Below are 20,187 nucleotides of genomic sequence, written 5' to 3' on the forward strand. Positions count from 1 at the left end.
CAGAGTAGGGGAATCGAGGACCAGAGGACATAGGTTCAAGGTGAAGGGGAAAAGCTCTAATAGGAATCTGAAGGGTAACTTTTTCGCACAGAGGGTGGTGGGTGTATGGAACAAGCTGCCAGAGGAGGTGGTTGAGGCTGCGAATATCCCATCGTTTAAGAAACAGTTGGACAGGTACATGGATAGGACAGGTTTGGAGGGTTATGGACCAAGCGCAGGCAAGTGCGACTAATGTACCTGGGACATTGTTGGCTAGTGTGGGCGAGTTGGGGCCCAAGGGCCTGTTTCCACACTGCAGTACTCTATGACTAATATGAGCAGAGAACATCCAGTTTAGATCATGTTGATCCCAACCACAGAATGAATCTGGATAATCAATGCTTTGTAAAACATCAAATCAACCTTGCAGCCACTTGTTTACCCAACTATAATCATTGAATAATATTCCAGTGAAGAAAATAACTGCTTATTTTTGTTTATCCTAGTCTGTGTGCTGCAAACAACACCATCTATCATTTTGGCTTAGGGCATCTAACCCAAATAACATATATCTTCCTGGGTTTTCACAAGGTTATATTTACTGCAATTTCCTATCTTGTTTGGAGTGTCTGTCGATTATTATTGAACTTTTGAGCACAAATAAAAGTGTTTTAAAGTTTTCTGTAGTATGTAGAATGACCAAATCAAATGAAAGATTTACTAAAGAAGATACCAAGTGCTGGGGTAACTCGAAATGTCAGGAAGCATCTATGGGAAAACATGGATGGTGATGGATGGATGGAAAACATGGATGTCTTCAGACATGCCTTAGGGGTGGAGGTGGAGTGGGGGGGGGGGGGGGGGGGGGGGGGGGGGGGGGGGGGGGGGGGGGGGGGGGGGGGGGGGGGGGGGGAGAACACTGGATGAAAAGAGGGACAGGACTAGGATTAGCAGGTAATGGGTTGATAAAGGTGAGGAGGCTTTTTTGATAGGCAGATGGTTTGGCAATGGCCAGAGATGAAAAGACAGAAAGATTTACCAATCCTAATTATCTAAATATTTAATTGTTGATCTCACAAAGGGAAGTCAGGTGACCTGGTACCAGTTTTTTGGTGTGTCAGTGGTGGAGAGAATTAGCAGCTTCAGATTCCTTGGCGTTAACATCTCGGATGACCTGAATTGGGCCCAGCACATGTATGCAGTCATAAAGAAGGTGCACCAGTGCCTCTACTTGGAAGTTTAAACAGATTTGGTTCATCTCTGAATATTCTTACAAACTTCTGCAGATGTATTGTACAAAGCATCCTGACTGGCTTGGCAATTCCAATACAGAAATACAAGAGGCTGCAGACTGTGTAGGAAGGAACTGCAGATGCTGGTTATACACCGAAGATAGATCCAAAATGTTGGAATAACTCAGCGGAACAGGCAGCATTTCTGGAGAGAGGAAATGGGTGAAGTTTTGAGACAAGACCCTTCTTCAGACCAGAGTGTGGTGGATTCAAGAATGCCCAATGTGTACACAGCCTTGACACAATTAGAATGCATCTTCATGATCTACTGCCCTGAGAGGGCAGCATCTGACATCAAGGATCCATACCACCCAGGTGCTGCCATCTTTTTGCTGGAGACATTTTGGGTCGAGACCCTTCTTCAGACTGGTACAGGTTTGTAGGTTAATTTACTTGGTATAAATGTTTTAAAAAAATTTCCCTAGTGGGTGTAGGATAGTATTAATGTGCGGGGATCACTGGTCGGTGTGGATTAATTGGGCTGAAGGGCCTGTTTCCGCGCTGAATCTAAACTAAACGAAAATAAAAATTCTAATCCTACATCAACAACGGGAAACTACGATCCACCTCTTGCACTACCATAGATCTGTTCATTTTTCTAATTATGTTTTTACACTGATGTCTTGTTTTTACAGTCCCCTTTCATAAATGTTATGTAAAATGTATCTATAATTTGCTGTGTGTGTGTGTGTGTGTGAATGTGTGAGTGTGTTTGCGTGTGTGTGTGTGTGCTTGTCTAAGACTAGGCTTAAGAAGCTGCAGCAAGTAAGATTTTATTTCATTCAAACTGTACCTTTAACAGTTTACAGACAGTTCACCATAAATGCCTAGGAAGTTATTTTTTGTTAATCTTAACAGCAATGGTCTTTTCCACTATCCTTTCAACAATCCATTTAATCATTGTTAGTTTCTAAGTATATTTTTGAGTAGTTGTGCTCAACAGTTTATGCCCCTCATTATGTAGTATCAGACCTCTTAAATTCTCTCGGGCCACATTTACGTATTATGTCTGGGACAGGAATGTGCTTGGGCTACTTAGAAAATAAAATATACAATCTACCCCAAGGCCACCCTTTTGCTGCCCAAGTGGCATGTTTTGGAATTTGCATTTACATTTACATTCTCTTCATTTTGTTTCGTATTCCTCAAAACCATCACCTTGATTTATCTTTTAAACACAATTAATTTTATTCCCTTACATCTTTGGTGTCTGGAGGTAAGTTTCAATTTAAAAAAATGCAAGATGAGTTGTGGGAAGTGGTGGAAAAACACACAAAAAATCCCCACTTGGAATTGAAGATGGAAAATAAACAGGAGAGAAAACACAATATAAATTCAGTGCAAACTATGAAATGCAGACACGGTAGATACTAAACAGAAATATTACTTCAGCTGAGAGAATTGGTGACATATTGGAGTCCAGCAGGAAATTGATAGAAGAAATCTATCGGCAACTTCTGGATTTGTACATAAGCATGAGTGTGCCAAAGCTGCTGACACTCATGGGTGTAAATGTCAGCAGTTTAACACGAAACTACCTGCATTTTCCTGCAAGTTTCAGCCCAATGAATTCCACAGGTTCACATAATGATTCCACTAATCCCATTAACACCATCAAAACCTTTGTCATTCAGACTCACCCACACCCATTCTCATTCCCTTCTCTTTTGTTCTTTCCTTGATTTACCCTTTTCATTTTACTCAGTTTCTTTATTTTATTCTAGATCAGGCAGTCATTTAAATGTTAACATTATTTCTCTCTCCAGGAGGTTGCCTGGCCTTCTGTGAATTTCCACCATTTTGTGTTTTTATATCTTTCCTAAACCAACATGTTTTCAGAGATTCATTTTTGTCTCAGTTTTAAATTATTTTGTGTAGGAAGGAACTGTAGATGTTGGTTTAAACCGAAGATAGACACAAAAGGCTGGAGTAACGCAGTGGGACAAGCAGCATCTATGAAGAGAAGGAATAGTTGATGGTTTGAGTCGAGATCCTTCTTGCTCCACTCTGATTCACCTGTGTCACAAACCAATTCCTCTTCCAAGAGGATAGACTGGGAACAACTCATGTTTTTTTGTAAGGATGGTACAATTCTACAGTCAGCTGTCAAGGAGGGATGTGAGATCACCCAGGGTAACCTGCTTTCAGAGTTCCACTTTATCCTTGTAGACATAAGAAACTGCAGATGCTGGAATTTGAGCAAAATATGCTGGAGGAACTCAGTGGGACAGACTTTTGGGTCAGGATCCTTCTTCAGACTCTGAATCAAAAGAAGTGTCCAGACCAGACTTACAACTGAAGGGTTTCGGCCCGAAACGTTGCGTATTTCCTTCGCTCCATAGATGCTGCTACACCCGCTGAGTTTCTCCAGCATTTTTGTGTACCTTCGATTTTCCAGCATCTGCAGTTCCTTCTTGATCACAACTTTGTTTGTTCATTCTTTTCCCGGATGCGGCCTGACCTGCTGAGATCCTCCGGCACTTTGTATTCTACTTTATCCTTTACTGTGTAAAGTTGCCTTCTGTAAACAGCATGAATGAATCAGGATCTCCGCAAGTGGGAATAGCAAGCAACCATTCACACTACCTTCCCTCTCATAACTTCCTGAAATACCAATATGCGGCACAACTACACCGGCTGTTATTCAACTTGCACAGCCAGTTTCCCAAAATGCTTCAATTCCTGTTAATAACTAAGCATATTGCAGGTTCTTTTATAATTAATATATGTGCTTGGGCTTTTATAATTAATATATGTGCCCCCCCCCCCCCCCCCCTTCCCCAGGATATTAGTATACAAAAATAATCCATGAGCTTTGTTCACCACCCACCATTTATGATTAATGATGCGATTTCAAAGGAATATTTTAATGTGGACACTGCTGGCTGGGTTGGGGTCAAAAATGTCATCAATTGGCCTCATATGGAGGCACTAGAGACTGCAGGTGCTGGAAATTGCTAGAGGAACTCAGCGGTTCCAGCAGCATTTGTGGTGGGAAATAGACTGCCTTGAAGAATGGTCCCAACACAAAATGAGTTGTGCCAAGAGCCTTTTCCATACTGAGCAACTGTATGGCCCTATGAATCGAAACAGTGTGAAATTCTGCCTCACTGATAGAAATTAGAAAATCACTATTAGACGCAAAACGTGGTGGAACATTGCTTTATCATTATGGGTGTTCTTTGATGATCACTGGGGAGTCACCATATTGCAGTACAAGCTCCAAGCAGGCCACTCTCCAATGTGTGGAGTCTTTCACCAACCTAAACCTCAGGTTGAAGAAGGGTCTCGACACGAAACGTCACCTATTCCTTTTCTCCAGAGATGCTGTCTTACTGAGTTACACCAGCTCTTCAGTTTAAACCAGCCCCTGCAGTTCCTTCCTACACACTGCAACTGCAGATCTCTCCCTCCTTCAAATGGGTCCTTTTTCCCCCCAGTTTTCAGCCTACCCATCAAGCCCACCATCCCCATTCCCCCACACCTCCATGACTACGTGTGCGGCTGAATGTGAGCTCTTCGTATAGAGACACAAGGAATGGTAGATGGTGGAATCTTGAGCAAAGCACCAAGTGCTGAAGTAACTCAATAGGTCAGACAGCATCTGGGGAAGTCAACATTTCACTCACAGCTTATTTAATTTGTCCCAGATCAGGTGGTCATTAACATTATTTCTCTCTCCACCAAGTTGCTTGTTCTTCTGTGAATTTTCACCATTTTGTGTTTTTATTTCTCTCCTAAACCAATATTTTTTCATAGATTATTTTCTTGTCTCGGCTTTAAAATTATTTGACTCCACTCCATTTGATTCACCTGTATCACAATCTGAACCCTCATCCAAGGAAACAGACCAGCAACAACTTTATGTTTTTCATAAGGATTGTACAACTCTACAGTCAGCTGCCAAGGAGGGCAACAATTTCACCCAGGCAACTTGCTTTCCATTTTATCCTTGGAGACCACAAGAAACTTGTCAGGAGACTTCTTTATATTGATTCAATCATTCCCTCCACAGATGCTGCTTGGCCCACTGAGTTACTCCAGCTCTTTAATATTGTTAACCTGCTTTCTCTCTGGCAAAGCACAAGTGTGGGGATTTATCCCACTTCACGTGCTATCTGAGGATGGCCTTCAACTTTGAATATTCATCAATTGTTGAAAATTACATGTTGAATGTCTCAATTTGGTAGTTCTTTTGGTGACATCCAAATTGATATTAGAGTAAAACACAGTGTCCACTGGGCACATCAAAAATGGGTAAAGCCCAGAGTCAGGTTCCATCACTGCACTGCATCCCACAACAATGGTAATTTTGCCTGGCTGATTTACAATTACTTGAGCAGTAATTCTGGAGAAATACTGCTCCTGCCATTTCATCAAAGCTTCCAATAAGTTATGACTGAAAGTGATCACTAGAAATCTTGTCTTGTCTACCTTCATTAACTGTGTTTGTCAGCACTGCATTTTCTTGGTCTTTGAAGATAAGTTTATCTTATAGCGGAATAATGGTACTGATTTCTATTCAATTTGTCAGCATGTTGACAGCTTTATAAATAGCACACCAAAAATTAGCATTCTGAACATTTGAGTTTCAAACAATGTTTTATATTCATTGAATTCAAAGGAAAATATTAATCCATATACAGTAAAATCTGATCTGATTTAACATATTCCATCCTAATTTTAATTTATTTTAAGTTCAACTTTGATGTTTTATTATAATTTGTTTGAGTCCAAAAGTACAGTTAACAAATTTCAGTTTAAAAGCATCTCTATTTTACTTTGATTTAGAAGTGGATAAGAATGAATTGTGCCAGAAATTAAAAGGATTGATAAAAGTTGGCTCATAATTTCCAGAGAACTATAAAACTCAAAACAGAAAACATATCAATATGGATACCATTAAACCCAACAATTAAATAGAATGAAAAATGTTGGAAATACTAAGCAGGCGAGGCAATCGCTATGGAAAACCAGTTAACATTTCAGATGAAATGGTTTTATTAGAACTACAATGGTTTAAAGAAAGATAGATTTTAAGATTAGAGAAATGTATAAGGAAGAGATCAAAAGGGAAATGTTGGTAATTCAGGGATTCATTATTGGAGCTGGAGGGACATTATGGTACAGAACGAGATAATTCAGCCCATCTATTCCATGTGATCTCTAAGATAATGCAGCCTGTCCATTTCTCCTCTATATCCACTATAATCCCACATTTATTTCCTTCAACTACCCAGGCATTTGAAATCTTTGTTTGCATCTGTTTCCACCATACTCGCTGGCAGCATTTCAGGCCATTATAGTTATTCTTTCTCACATTTCCACAATTTCTCTTGTTTGCAACCTTAAATCTGTGTCTCCAGCCATTGTTGCTCTGCCAGCTAAAAGGACAAGGGCATGGGAACACCAGCACCTAGAAGTTGCGCTCCAAGCTACACACTACCCTGACATCGAAATATAATTACATTTGATCATTGTTGCTGGGGTCAAGATCCTGCAACACCCTCGCCAAACACCTCAAGGACAGTAGCATTTCAAGAAAGAAGCTCACCACCACCTTCTCAAGAGCGAAGGCATGGCAAAAGGCTCCTGGGATGTGCAATGGAGCCGAACAAAGATGGACCCGGCAGGCGGCTGCAAGTATCCCAGCAGATCGCTGCGAACAAAGACGGACCCGGGGGACTGCCCACGGCAACGTGCAGCAACAGGCCTGGCTTGTCACCGTGAAGAAGGTGGGCCGCAACCTGCCACAACCTGCAGAGGATGATCGGAAGCTGCTGAGCACAGCCTTGAAGACCACACAGTCGAGGAGGCGGGAGCCGCTGGTGACAACTGAGAGGAGTGGACCGGTAGAAGGACCAGGATATTACCTCCAGCTCCTTCAAAGTAGGCTGCAGGAGGCGCTCCGGGACACAAAGGTGAGATATCCATTTGTGGGCCAAGTCGATCAATGGTGACAGAAGTGGCCCAGCAGCAGCCAGGGGCTTACCTGAATTGGAGGGCACTCCAATACATCCAACATGTGGACTGCACGATGGACTTTTTCTTTGTGTAAATGGTGCAAAAATATGCCAAGTTGTGCATATGTAAGCTATGCAAAAATAATCTCATTGTTCAATGCATATGTGACAATTAAAATCCATTGATTGATCCCTTTGTTGAAGTCCCCCAATATTGCCTCACTGTGGTCCTTGCACATCTTTCCCCTGCAGATTTGCTCTCAGCGGAGACCCAACTCCGCCCCGGAGCTGTAGCAGCGTCAGTGGCAGCGGAGACCCAACTCGGCCCTGGGGCTGTAACAGCGGCAGCGGCAGCGGAGAACCGACTCGGACCCGGAGCTGTGGCGGCGGCAGCAACGGCAGCGGAGACCCGACCCGGCCTCGGAGCTGTGGCAGCGGCAGCGACCTCCCTCGGAGTTTGAACTGGCCCGTTCGCGGAGCACGGTTGAGCCGCGGGATTTACCATCACCCGGTGAGGTGACAACATCTGGAGCCTGGATCGCCTCGGTGCAGAGGGAGAACAAAGAGGGAAGAGACAGAGACTTTAAGATTTTGCCTTCCACCACAGTGAGGAGGTGTTTGGTGAACTCACTGTGGTGGATGTTAAATGTGTGTTGATTGTGTGTTTTTGTCATTTTTTTATTATATGTATGACTGCAGGGAAACGAAATTTCGTTCAGACCTGAATGACAATAACGAATCTAATCTAATCTAATCTAATTCTATCTCCATTTAATTATTTAGAAGCTAATAACGGGAACATACCCTTTTTTTCATCTCGGCTCTAATTAAATATATCCGAACTACTCCTAAAAGCCAGGCTCACTTTCCAATCTGACAATGTCTTCCCTAATCAGTACTGATATTCACCTCCTTTTACCAGCCTATTTTCTTTTCTGAGAACTTTGTTTTCACGGATATTATGACCCAGTCCTCATCTTTTGTGAACTACATTTCAGACTGATTTTGTCCCTTTCATTCATGCCTCCCCAGACCAATCTTTTCATCTCTTTACTCATTATATTCCATCTTCTCCTGCCTTGAATTATCATATCTCTTTGTTATTTAACCTTTCCAGCTCTCCACCATATCATAAATCATTCCCTTTCATCCAAAATTATCACTTTGGTATAAAAGACTGTAGTGGATTCACAACTGCGTGATCTACAACAATTCCATTAGTTAGAACAGGACAGGTTTAAGAAATGCCCTTGTGTTCAAGCCAGAACATAACTGTTTTTTTTAATAACAGCCTGGCTGTAATGAGCGCACAGCTGGTGTGCATCATAAAAACTACGATTTTACATGTTGGCCAATTTATTTAGCGTTGGCATGTAGGCCTTGCACATTCTCTACTGGAGCGAGAATCTCTTGCGAACAGTGCAAAGGGTCTACATGTTCCAATATTGTTTGATCTAATCAGAGATCCGGACTTTATTCACAGCCTTTGTTGCAAATCCTGCTCACCCATTTTATAAAGTAGTTGCCGGCAGCTGGAATTGTTATCCATTTTTAAAAGAAAATGTCACCAATAAAAGGAAAATCCATTTTTGTTTAAACATCTTGACATAGATCTAATTATTTTACTTTTGCTGAAATATAATTAGTTTCATATAAATTCTATTGCACCTGGTGAAATTATAAAAAGGGGTTGTTGAAAAATGTGATGTATGGCTATTGGTACATTCACAACTTCAAAATGGTCTAAAGATTTGGATGACAGCCAATTGGAAAAGCTGTATAATCACACTACATTCTCTCAAGACAATATTGCATGGTCTGTACATATTCAATTAACCTGTTCTGTGTAGTTATTCTAATTCTAGCAACTGTTGAAACAAAAAGATTGTTCAAAAGATAAATTAGCTTTACTCCTGTCAAAGTGAGTTCTTGAACCTAATAAATAGTAATGTCAGGTGAGCTGACCAACCCATTTATTAGTAAGAATACCCGGACAAGCCCAAAGTCCAAGCTCACACATAAATAATGCTCACATCATCAAACTGATCAGAATTAATCATCAGCATTCTTAGTGAAGGCATTTCAGAAGAGAGTCAAGAATCAAGAATTGTCATGTGTACTAACAATGGAACAATTATTTTTTTCTTTGCATAATAGGCCTCTAAACAAAATACACGGATAATAAATAATAAATAAATGCTCAATACATTAATAATGCTAATACTAGTGCAAAAAAAAACCTAAGTCCAAAGTGCAACCAAAGAGCGACTATAGTTCACAATTGAGGCCGGTATTGTACAGTGTGCAACAGCCTGATGGTTATTGGGAAGAAGCAATTAAATCTGGTTGTCACAGTTTTCTTCCCAATGGTAGGAGAAAATTTAACAAGAAGGAATGGATAAGGCATATGAAATTTGAATCACATAACATTGGTGATACAAGAGATAGCTGATGCAAGAGAAAGCAATGGCTGGGGAACGAAAAACAGAAAACGTTAGAAATACTCAAACCAAGTGGTATCCATAAAACAGAGTTCTATGGCACTAAGGCCATTCAGCCCAAGATGTCTGTGCCTAACATGATGCCAAATCTAACGCCTGCACTTAATCCATATCCCTCCATTCCCTGCATATTCATGTGCCTATCCCTCATGCAATAATAACGACAATAGAGTTACTACTTCAGGCCAGTAATTTGTCGCCAATGTTTACAAAATGTGAGTATAAAACAATTTTAACATTTCAAAAATGTGAGGAGAAGAAAAAGAAAAGGAAAATCTGCAATAAGGTAGCAAAAGAGAAATCAAATAATGCAGGAGAAACAAAGATGAAGATGAGACAAAGAAGCAGGTTTAAATAATAACAGTAGAATCATAATTTGTATATATTGAAATCAGTTTACAATATGCAAAGTTGTAAAATAATGTTTTTCTCAAACTCAGATTGGGTTCTAATTGAAAAATGTAGAGAACTCATCTCAGGGAATTTTATTCCCGCTAACGTTAAAGCTGAATGTTATGTTTCTTTCTCACATGTCTTTATTCTCTTATGGAATTTTTGAACAGGAAAGAACACTAGCTGGACAACTAATATTCAACAGGACCCTGGAGATGTCATTCAGGTTAACAGAAGGAAGGCTACATAGAGAGGTGCCTCTTGTCCGAGGCTTTTCTCTCAGATCAGATACAGAGAAGAATATCAGATGTCACACATTCTGCTCCAAATCTATATTGTCAATCGTCAAAAGACAAGATTTAGTTTGATTACAAAATTAATATTAATTCTTAAACTATACGCAGGATATGCAATAACATAATTGCAAGTCTTTCTTGACTTGTATAGTCATTAAACCAAGGCATTAAACCAAGCACCAATGCCCCAAAAGAATGCCACTTCTGAGGAAGGATCTCAACCCGAAACATCACCCGTTCCTTCTCTCCAGAGATGCTGCCTGTCCCACTGTTATTCCAATATTTTGTGTTTTTCTTCAGTTTAAACCAGCATCTGCAGTTCCTTCCTACACACCAATGCCACTAATGTGTTTTTTTTTAACAATGTGCTCATCAATGTTTGAGGGGCTGTGGTAATTACTGTGGCCTAGCCACTCAGATCCAGAGGTGACAGGACCTTGGATCGCTTCCCTTCCGATGCCTTTGCAATGCCTGCACCAACCTTCAGAGCATCCCTTAGGCATGTATTCCCACAGCATGGAATGTGTCAATCGGCAGCAACCACTTAAGGACGAGAAAATAAAAGGATATTTCTTTAAGATAGACACAAATGCTGGAGTAACTCAGCAGGGAAGGAAGTATCTCTGGAGAGAAGGAATTGGTGATGTTTCTGGTCGAGACCCTTCTTTGGACATATTTCTTTAGCCAGGCTTCTTTCGCTATTGATGGTGTAAACCAAGGGTTCTGTACATTATAGATGCAGGCTCACATGCCATTCAATTGAAACAGAACAAACAAAATAACATTTAAAACTATATAACTAAAAGTCTCATCTTGACCACTTCCTCTCTGTGCTTTATATTGATTTTAGAAAAAAACACTACCATATATTGCTATGATTTTTGGCCATCTTACTCACAGTCCTCCTCCGCTGAGGCAGCCCCGAGGATTTTTCCGATCGATTAAAAATAATAAAGTTATGAATGTTTAAAAAATCTTGAGATCAGCTGATTGGTCCTCTCCCCTGTCAATCACCATGATGAAGGTAATGTCCTTTCCGGGGGGCCAGGAGTATGAAGCCCAAACGGTATAAATTTGAATTTGGTGGCCTGCACTCTACTTGAAATGGTATGAAATTGCATTTGAATTTGGTGGCCTGAAATGGAATTTCAAGGAATAGCCGTGAGTGAACTGCCAGCCCACAAGCCGTGAGTGAACTGCAAGCCTACCAGCTGTGAGTGAGTGAACTGCCACCACACCAGCCATGAGTGAGTGAACTGCCAGCCCACCAGCCATGAGTGAGTGAACTGCCAGCCCACCAGCCGTGAGTGAACTGCCAGCCCACCTTTGGCCTACCTGAAAGCACTCATTTCGGCCCACAAGGCCCCTATTGGCCCAAAATGCCCGTGCCAGGCAAGGAAAATTCAACAAAAAGTGCCTTTCACTGAGATTCCACTCAGATTTTTTTTTTGTCCCTTCGGCCCACCAGGCATGTACTAGCCCAGGATGAGTCCCTTCAGCCCATCAGTAAGTATTCCTCCTGTAAGTATTAAAACTCACCCCAGTATTTTTCTCCCTCCCTTTATTGGCTCACTGTGAGGTGCAGGCCAGGATAGACTTCATTGCTGTGATCTGTCGAAAAAGATGAAAAATGTCTAAAATTGATTCCCCAACCCTCTCCCCCTTCCCTCTGACAGAGTCTCTCACCTGCTTTGGGCAGATTTTCTGGCAGTTTCTGAGCTGCCAGCCCACTAGCACTGAGTGGCTGATCTGCCAGCCCACCAGCCCTGATTAACTGAGCTACCAGCCCTGAGGAACCGAACTGCCAGCTCACCAGCCCCGAGTGAGTGAGCTGCCAGCCCACCAGACCTGAGTGACTGAGCTGCCAGCCCACCAGACCTGAGTGACTGAGCTGCCAGCCCACCCAGCCTGAGTAACTGAGCTGCCTGCCAACCAGGCCTGAGTGACTGAGCTGCCAGCCCATGAATCCATTCGGCCCACAATTTCGATACTAGCCCTCTGGAAACCAGTCCCTTCAGCCCACAACACCCATACTAGCGCTCCCGCTCCCCCGCCCCCCCCCCCCCCCCCACCACCCCACTGGCCACCAATTTTGGAATTGGTGGAGAAGTGGAATATTGCATTGGGGGACCAGCCCTCCCATGTGAACATGGGACCCATCGGGTCCCACTTAGTCTTGTTTTAAATATAATTTAAATATATTTCCTTTTCCTTGCACTTTTCAATAGCCACTAACTTAAATGAGCAATTTGTTAATTATTGAAATCAGTTCAGGGATGAAGCCCCATTACTCTGAGACCGAAGTACTGATGCTTTCAATAGGCAGGGAACTGTGCATAATGTTATGAGCCTTGAGCACATGAATCTGTCAGCAGCTGTGCACTGATGTTGCTTTGTAAATAGTACAAGTGATGATACATTTGGGAGGTTGGAACACCTGAGCTTTCCTTCTCTTTTCCAAGTAACATTACCCTTAATTATAATAACTTGACAATTATATAACTGCTTGGCAGAGGATCATACCTTGAGTGTATGTACTTTTACTGAGAACTCAGTAAGCTTGTATGAGTATAGTACTGTCAACATTCAAAATGAAACACTGAAGTGCATAAAAGGTAGAAGATGACAGTGATTGCAGCAATTCTGCCAGCACGAAGCACAAGGTTCCCAATTTGACGCAAAGCTGCTTTTTTGTCAATAAAATATTTGCTGGAATTTTTTAACGCACGACCAGAATACAAAAATGTAGATGAATGAAAGCATGTGACTCCAGATGATATTAATCTGCCATCAGAAATATTGAAATGTTGTGAGATGTAAATAACTGCATGAATTAATATACATTGGAAGGATCAATCAGATACACTTCTTGGAAAGAGTTTAGGAAGGAGAGAAAATGTCTGAAGGAAGGTCCCGACCCGAAACGTCACCTATTCCGTTTCTCCAGAGATGCTGTCAGACCCACTGAGTTACTCTAGCTTTTTGTGTCTATCTTATAGAAAATGGTGTTAGTTATTTATGTAATAGAGAATAACATGCAATTAATACAATTATACAGAAGAGAGAATATACCCCCTTTGAGGAAGAAGGGGCAGCATGGTGGCATTGCAATAGAGTTACTGTCTTACAGGGCTTAAGGACCTGGGTTCCATCCTGACTATGCCTGTTTGTCAGGATGGTGCTTGTACGTTCTCCTCGTGACCTGCGTGGGTTTTCTCCGAGCTCTTCAGTTTCCTCCCACACTCCAATGACGTACAGGTTTGTAGGTTAATTGGCTTGATCTAAATGTAAAATTGTCCCTTGTGTGTGTAGGATAGTATTAGAAACATAGAAATTAGGTGCAGGAGTAGGCCATTCGTCCCTTCGAGCCTGCACCGCCATTCAATATGATCATGGCTGATCATCCAACTCAGTATCCCGTACCTGCCTTCTCTCCATACCCTCTGATCCCCTTAGCCACAAGGGCCACATCTAACTTAAATATAGCCAATGAACTGGCCTCGACTACCCTCTGTGGCAGAGAGTTCCAGAGATTCACCACTCTCTGTGTGAAAAAAGTTATTCTCATCTCGGTTTTAAAGGATTTCCTCCTTATCCTTAAGCTGTGACCCCTTGTCCTGGACTTCCCCAACATCGGGAACAATCTTCCTGCATCTAGCCTGTCCAACCCCTTAAGAATTTTGTAAGTATTAATGTGCAGGGATTGCTAATCGTGGGCCAAAGGGCCTGTTTCTGTATTGCATCTCTAAACTAAACTAAACACTTTGGCATGCATGATTATTTGAACTTATGAGACAATATATTTAAATCATTCTGTGGATTTTTGCAAAAACCTCACAAGTTTGACTTTATTTTCTTCCCTCAGTATTCATGTATAATTTGTCCTTTTAGAAAAATTATAATGGTTGAACATAATTGCTTCAATGATGTTGCCTATCTCAGCCCCACTGTACAATGATGTAATTGAATGTTTGATGATGTAGCATTGCTGATGCATGCCATTTACACTTCATATTTGATCATCAGTGAAAAACTGACACAGCATTGCTCCAGAAGGTGTGGCCATTACATATAACAATTTGCGTTGAATATTTGAAAATACATTTTGTGTTGCATGATGGAAAACAAAGCATAGATTATCTAAATGACAACATAGATGCCTAAATGAAAACCAAGCAAGCAAGTAGCAGAATATGAGATGTCAGTAAACACTCAGTGGCATTGTGAATGTTACATTTAAGGGCCTGTCCCACTGTACGAGGTAATTCAAGAGTTCTCCCGAGTTTTCCCCTGATTCAAACTCAGAGAATGTCCGTAGCAGGTCCGTAGGAGTTCGTGGATGTCTCATAGTGGCTTGTAATGCTAACGGTAGGTACTCGGGAAATCCGGTAAACTCGTGACATTTTTACAACACTGTGAAAAATGTCCACGAGTAAAAATATACTTGTGATGAAAAAAATGTTACATTTTACTCATACGAGCCCATGGTTCCGTCTCTAGCAATGTTCCTGAGATTTAAGAAATCGAGGTATACGTCTGAAGTGGCGAGGTGTGTGCGTTCCATTAGATGTTTTGCGCTTCTCACAGTTCGTTCAGCGACCCTGTTGCTCTGTGGGTATTCAGGGCTGCGCGTGACAGTTACATGCGATGCCTCACGATTCGGGCTCCACGCAGCCTGCCTACAATCATCTGCCGATGGTGTTTTGCGCCCTCTCCCCCTTCATAGTAGAATAGCATCCCACTTCTGACACCATGTCAATTAACCATATAATAACCATATAACAATTACAGCACGGAAACAGGCCATCTCGACCCCTCTAGTCCGTGCCGAACACATAATCTCCCTTAGTCCCATATACCTGCATTCAGACCATAACCCTCCATTCCCTTCCCATCCATATAACTATCCAATTTATTTTTAAATGATAAAAACGAACCTGCCTCCACAACCTTCACTGGAAGCTCATTCCACACAGCTACCACTCTCTGAGTAAAGAAGTTCCCCCTCATGTTACCCCTAAACTTCAGTCCCTTAATTCTCAAGTCATGTCCCCTTGTTTGAATATTCCCTACTCTCAGTGGGAAAAGCATTTCCACGTCAACTCTGTCTATCCCTCTCATCATTTTAAAAACCTCTATCAAGTCCCCCCTTAACCTTCTGCGCTCCAAAGAATAAAGCCCTAACTTGTTCAATCTTTCTCTGTAACTTAGTTGCTGAAACCCAGGCAACATTCTAGTAAATCTTCTCTGTACTCCCTCTATTTTGTTGACATCCTTCCTATAATTAGGCGACCAAAATTGTACACCATACTCCAGAATTGGCCTCACCAATGCCTTGTACAATTTTAACATTACATCCCAACTTCTATACTCAATGCTCTGATTTATAAAGGCCAGCACACCAAAAGCTTTCTTTACCACCCTATCTACATGAGATTCCACTTTCAGGGAACTGTGCACAGTTATTCCCAGATCCCTCTGTTCACCTGCATTCTTCAATTCCCTACCATTTACCATGTACGTCCTATATTGATTTGTCCTGCCAAGATGTAGCACCTCACACTTATCAGCATTAAACTCCATCTGCCATCTTTCAGCCCACTCTTCCAACTGGCATAAATCTATCTGTAGACTTTGAAACTCTACTTCATTACCCGCAACCCCACCTATCTTAGTATCATCTGCATACTTACTAATCCAATTTACCACACCATCATCCAGATCATTGATGTACATGACAAACAACAGTGGACCCAACACAGATCCCTGTGGCACCCCACTCGTCACTGGCCTCCAACCTGACAAACAACCATCCACCATTACTCTCTGGCATCTCCCATTCAGCCACTGTTGAATCCATCTTGCTACTCCACCATTAATACCCAACCATTGAACCTTCTTAACCAACCTTCCATGAGGAACCTTGTCAAAGGCCTTACTGAAGTCCATATACACAACATCCACTGCTTTACCCTCATCAATTTCCTGAGTAACATCTTCAAAAAATTCAAGAAGATTAGTTAAACATGACCTTCCAGGCACAAATCCATGTTGACTGTTCCTAATCAGACCCTGTTTATCCAGATGCTTATATATATTATCTCTAAGTATTCTTTCCATTAATTTGCCCACCACTGACGTCAAACTAACAGGTCTATAATTGCTAGGTTTACTCTTAGACCCCTTTTTAAACAATGGAACAACATGCGCAGTACGCCAATCCTCCGGCACTATTCTCGTTTCTAATGACATTTGAAATATTTCTGCCATAGCCCCTGCTATTTCTACATTAACTTCCCTCAATGTCCTAGGGAATATCCTGTCCGGACCTGGAGACTTATCCACTTTTATATTTCTCAAAAGTGTCAATGACTGAATAATACCATCTGAAATCCAAGATCATCTTTAATCAGTATTCAAACTATAGCTGTACAGCAGGTTGTTAGTTGCTAGAATATCATGACCGCTTCAAAGACTGAGCAGCGCAGGAAGTAGGTGTTAATATAAATCGTACAGTAGGGTGGGGTTAGTGATGCTATTCTACTATGATTGGTTATCATGCATAAACCAATCTACAGAATCATAGACTGAGTTAAAGTAGAATAGATGCATCGTCAACATGTTTCTTAGAAATTGTGATTTCAACCCGTGAAGTCATCTGCCATGGTCACATGGCCTATCAGTGCTGGAGTAACTCAACAGGTTAAGCAGCTTCCCTAGAGAACATGGATAGGTGTTCTTTTGGGTTAAGACCCTTCGCTCTTCCCAGTTGACCATTAACATACAAGTCTTAACAGTGTGCGTCCAGCAGACTATTCAAAAGCAAGACAGATGTACTGATCAGAATTCTACACATCAAAAGATACTGACCAACTTTACCCTTTTAATCCATGCTTTGCAAAGTTTCCTAACATTTTGCTGGAGTTAACAGTGAATGGAGATTGAAAGGTGAAACTCAGCAGGCAAGATTACCGATGTAACATTGTTGCTTTTTAATATGATGACAGCTTTTCCCGAACATTATTCTATAAGGGAGTTGAAATAAATGGATCTGAATAATCATTTTAGTTCTAACAGAAAAGGGAAGCTTTTGGAAGAGGCACTGCATGAATGGAAAGAACACAACATCACAGCACACAGTGACTGACTCTTGTCCCAACTCTACTTTGTTTTATTAATGCTCAGAGGTAGTCATCTCAGACAAGATAAGCATTGGCCTCCATTTCTAGCTAATCTTGGGGTAGTGGCAGTGCATTGAATTGCTGAAAATCATGTGGGAAGATAGATGTTAATATGCTTCTACACAAGTAAGTTCCGGATATTGTTATAGTGAGGCAGACGGGCTTCAGAATATTTTATATCTTTAATAATCAATGTGTAAAATTGTAGAAATATAGAAGTGCTGAAGAAGTCCCCCAGGCTCTTCAAAATCCTGCCCCACTTCAATACTTTGTTCCTGCTTTCTCCTCATAATCGGAGCCCCTTTAACATCAATAAATATCTGTGAGTGGGAGTGGAGTGGAGACATTTTTAAGAAGCCAGACAACTTTTAATAAGCCAGAGATACATAGCTGTGAAGTTTAGCGGGCATTTAACATTACCGGTCGGTTCTCCTTGGTTCTGAAAACTCGTGCTTACATTTCTTTTCCCCCAATGAGCCAATGAAAATGCCCGGTCAGCAAAGGCGATTAGCTAAAATTACCTACGACTAGCTCGACTACCTATAACTACATGGCGACCCCACTACAACTGCACCTACGACTACAAAAGTATCGATTTTCTCCATGGTGGCCAATTTTTGGTTGCAGAAAAATTTTCACCGTTGAAAAAATTGTGGCGACCATACTGAGGCCGCGACTAGTTCCCAGAATGCGGGAACTCCTCGTGACCATGAAGGAGACTCACCAGAGACCACCAGCGAACATGTGGCGAGCGCAGAGTCTCCTGCACTCGCCTAAAAAGTTGCCTAAGTGGGACAGGCCCTTAAGAGGTGATATGATAGAGGTATGTAACATTATGAGAGGTCTCAATAGGGTTGAGAGCCAGGCTCTGTTTCCCATGGTGAGGTTGTCTAATTCTAGAAAACATAGGTTTAAGGTGAAAGTGAGGAGGTTAAAAGGGGGCCTGAGGGGTGTTTTTTTCACATAATATTTGCCAGAGGTGGTGGCAAGTATAATACCATTGCAGAAGGGTCTCGACCCTACATTTCACCTATTCCTTTTCTCCAGAGATGCTGCCTGACCCATTGAGTTACTACAGCTTTTTGTATCTACCATTGATATAAACCAATACCAAAATAACAATGTTTATGAGGTACTTTATGACACCTCCCACAGTGCAAACAAGGAACTTGAGGGGTAAAAGGTTGTGCTTGTGGAGGTGCAGCATGTCGAGTTTCTGAATGCGTACAATAGGTAATATACTATGAACAATATTTACAAAGTGCTGTAAGAAATAGATTAGGTGACATAATGGGTGAAGACCTTTCTTCAGCATTTATTTAACCCTCCACTCTAGTTGAGAGTTAACCTCATTTGGCTGATGGTGGATGAATCAATGATGATAATGTCACTCATTACCAAGGGTGGTAGTTATACTGGCTCTCATTGGAGATTGTTATTCCCTGGCTCTTGCATGTATCCAATAAACAATAGACAATAGGTGCTTTGGCCCTACTGGTACTAGACAATTCGGCCCTTCGAGCCAGCACCGCCATTCAATGTGATCATGGCTGATCATCCCCAATCAGTACCCCGTTCCTGCTTCTCCCCATATCCCTTGACTCCTCTATTTTTAAGAGCCCTGTCTAGCTCTCTCTTGAAAGTATCCAGAGAACCTGCCTCCACTGCCCTCTGAGGCAGAGAATTCCACAGACTCACCACTCTCTGTGAGAAAAAGTGTTTCCTCGTCTCCGTTCTAAATGGCTTACCCCTTATTCTTAAACTGTGGCCCCTGGTTCTGGACTCCCCCAACATCGGGAACATGTTTCCTGCGTGTCCAAACCCTTAACAATCTTATATGTTTCAATGAGATTCACTCTCATCATCTAAACTCCAGAGTGTACAAGCCCAGCTGCTCCATTCTCTCAGCATGTGACAGTCCCGCCATCCCGGGAATTAACCTTGTAAACCTACGCTGCACTCCCTCAATAGCAAGAATATCCTTCCTCAAATTAGGGGACCAAAACTGCACACAATATTCCAGGTGTGGTCTCATTAGGGCTATGTACAACTGCAGAAGGACCTCTTTGCTCCTATATTCAATTTCTCGTGTTATAAAGGCCAATGAAGGCTTTCTTCACTGCCTGCTGTACCTGCATGGTTACTTTCATAGACTGATGTACAAGGACCCTCAGATCCCGTTGTACTTCCCTTTTCCTAACTTGACACAATTTAGATAGTAATCTGCCTTCCTGTTTTTGCTACCAAAGTGGATAACCTCACATTTATCCGCATTAAACTTCATCTGCCATGCAATCTGCCCACTCCCCCTAACCATCCAAGGCGAGATGTTGCATGAATCTGACATTGAGGACACGGAGTGTGCCGTTTTCTGAAGAGCTGCTAACGGACTGTTCAGGAACGTCCTACAGAATTCCCCAGTGTCTTTATCTGCTATTGCACAACATAATCTGACCAATGCGAGGGTCAGTCGTTTTGTGTTGTGCAACAGCAGCAGAGTGAAATGCAGGAAGAAAGGAAGGTAACAGCTAATGATGAAGCGTGACCCTGTGACTGTGCTGCCTGAGATTCATTCTGCTAAC

The sequence above is a fragment of the Leucoraja erinacea genome, chromosome 2, assembly GCF_028641065.1.
Source record: "Leucoraja erinacea ecotype New England chromosome 2, Leri_hhj_1, whole genome shotgun sequence".
Lineage (NCBI taxonomy): Eukaryota > Metazoa > Chordata > Chondrichthyes > Rajiformes > Rajidae > Leucoraja > Leucoraja erinaceus.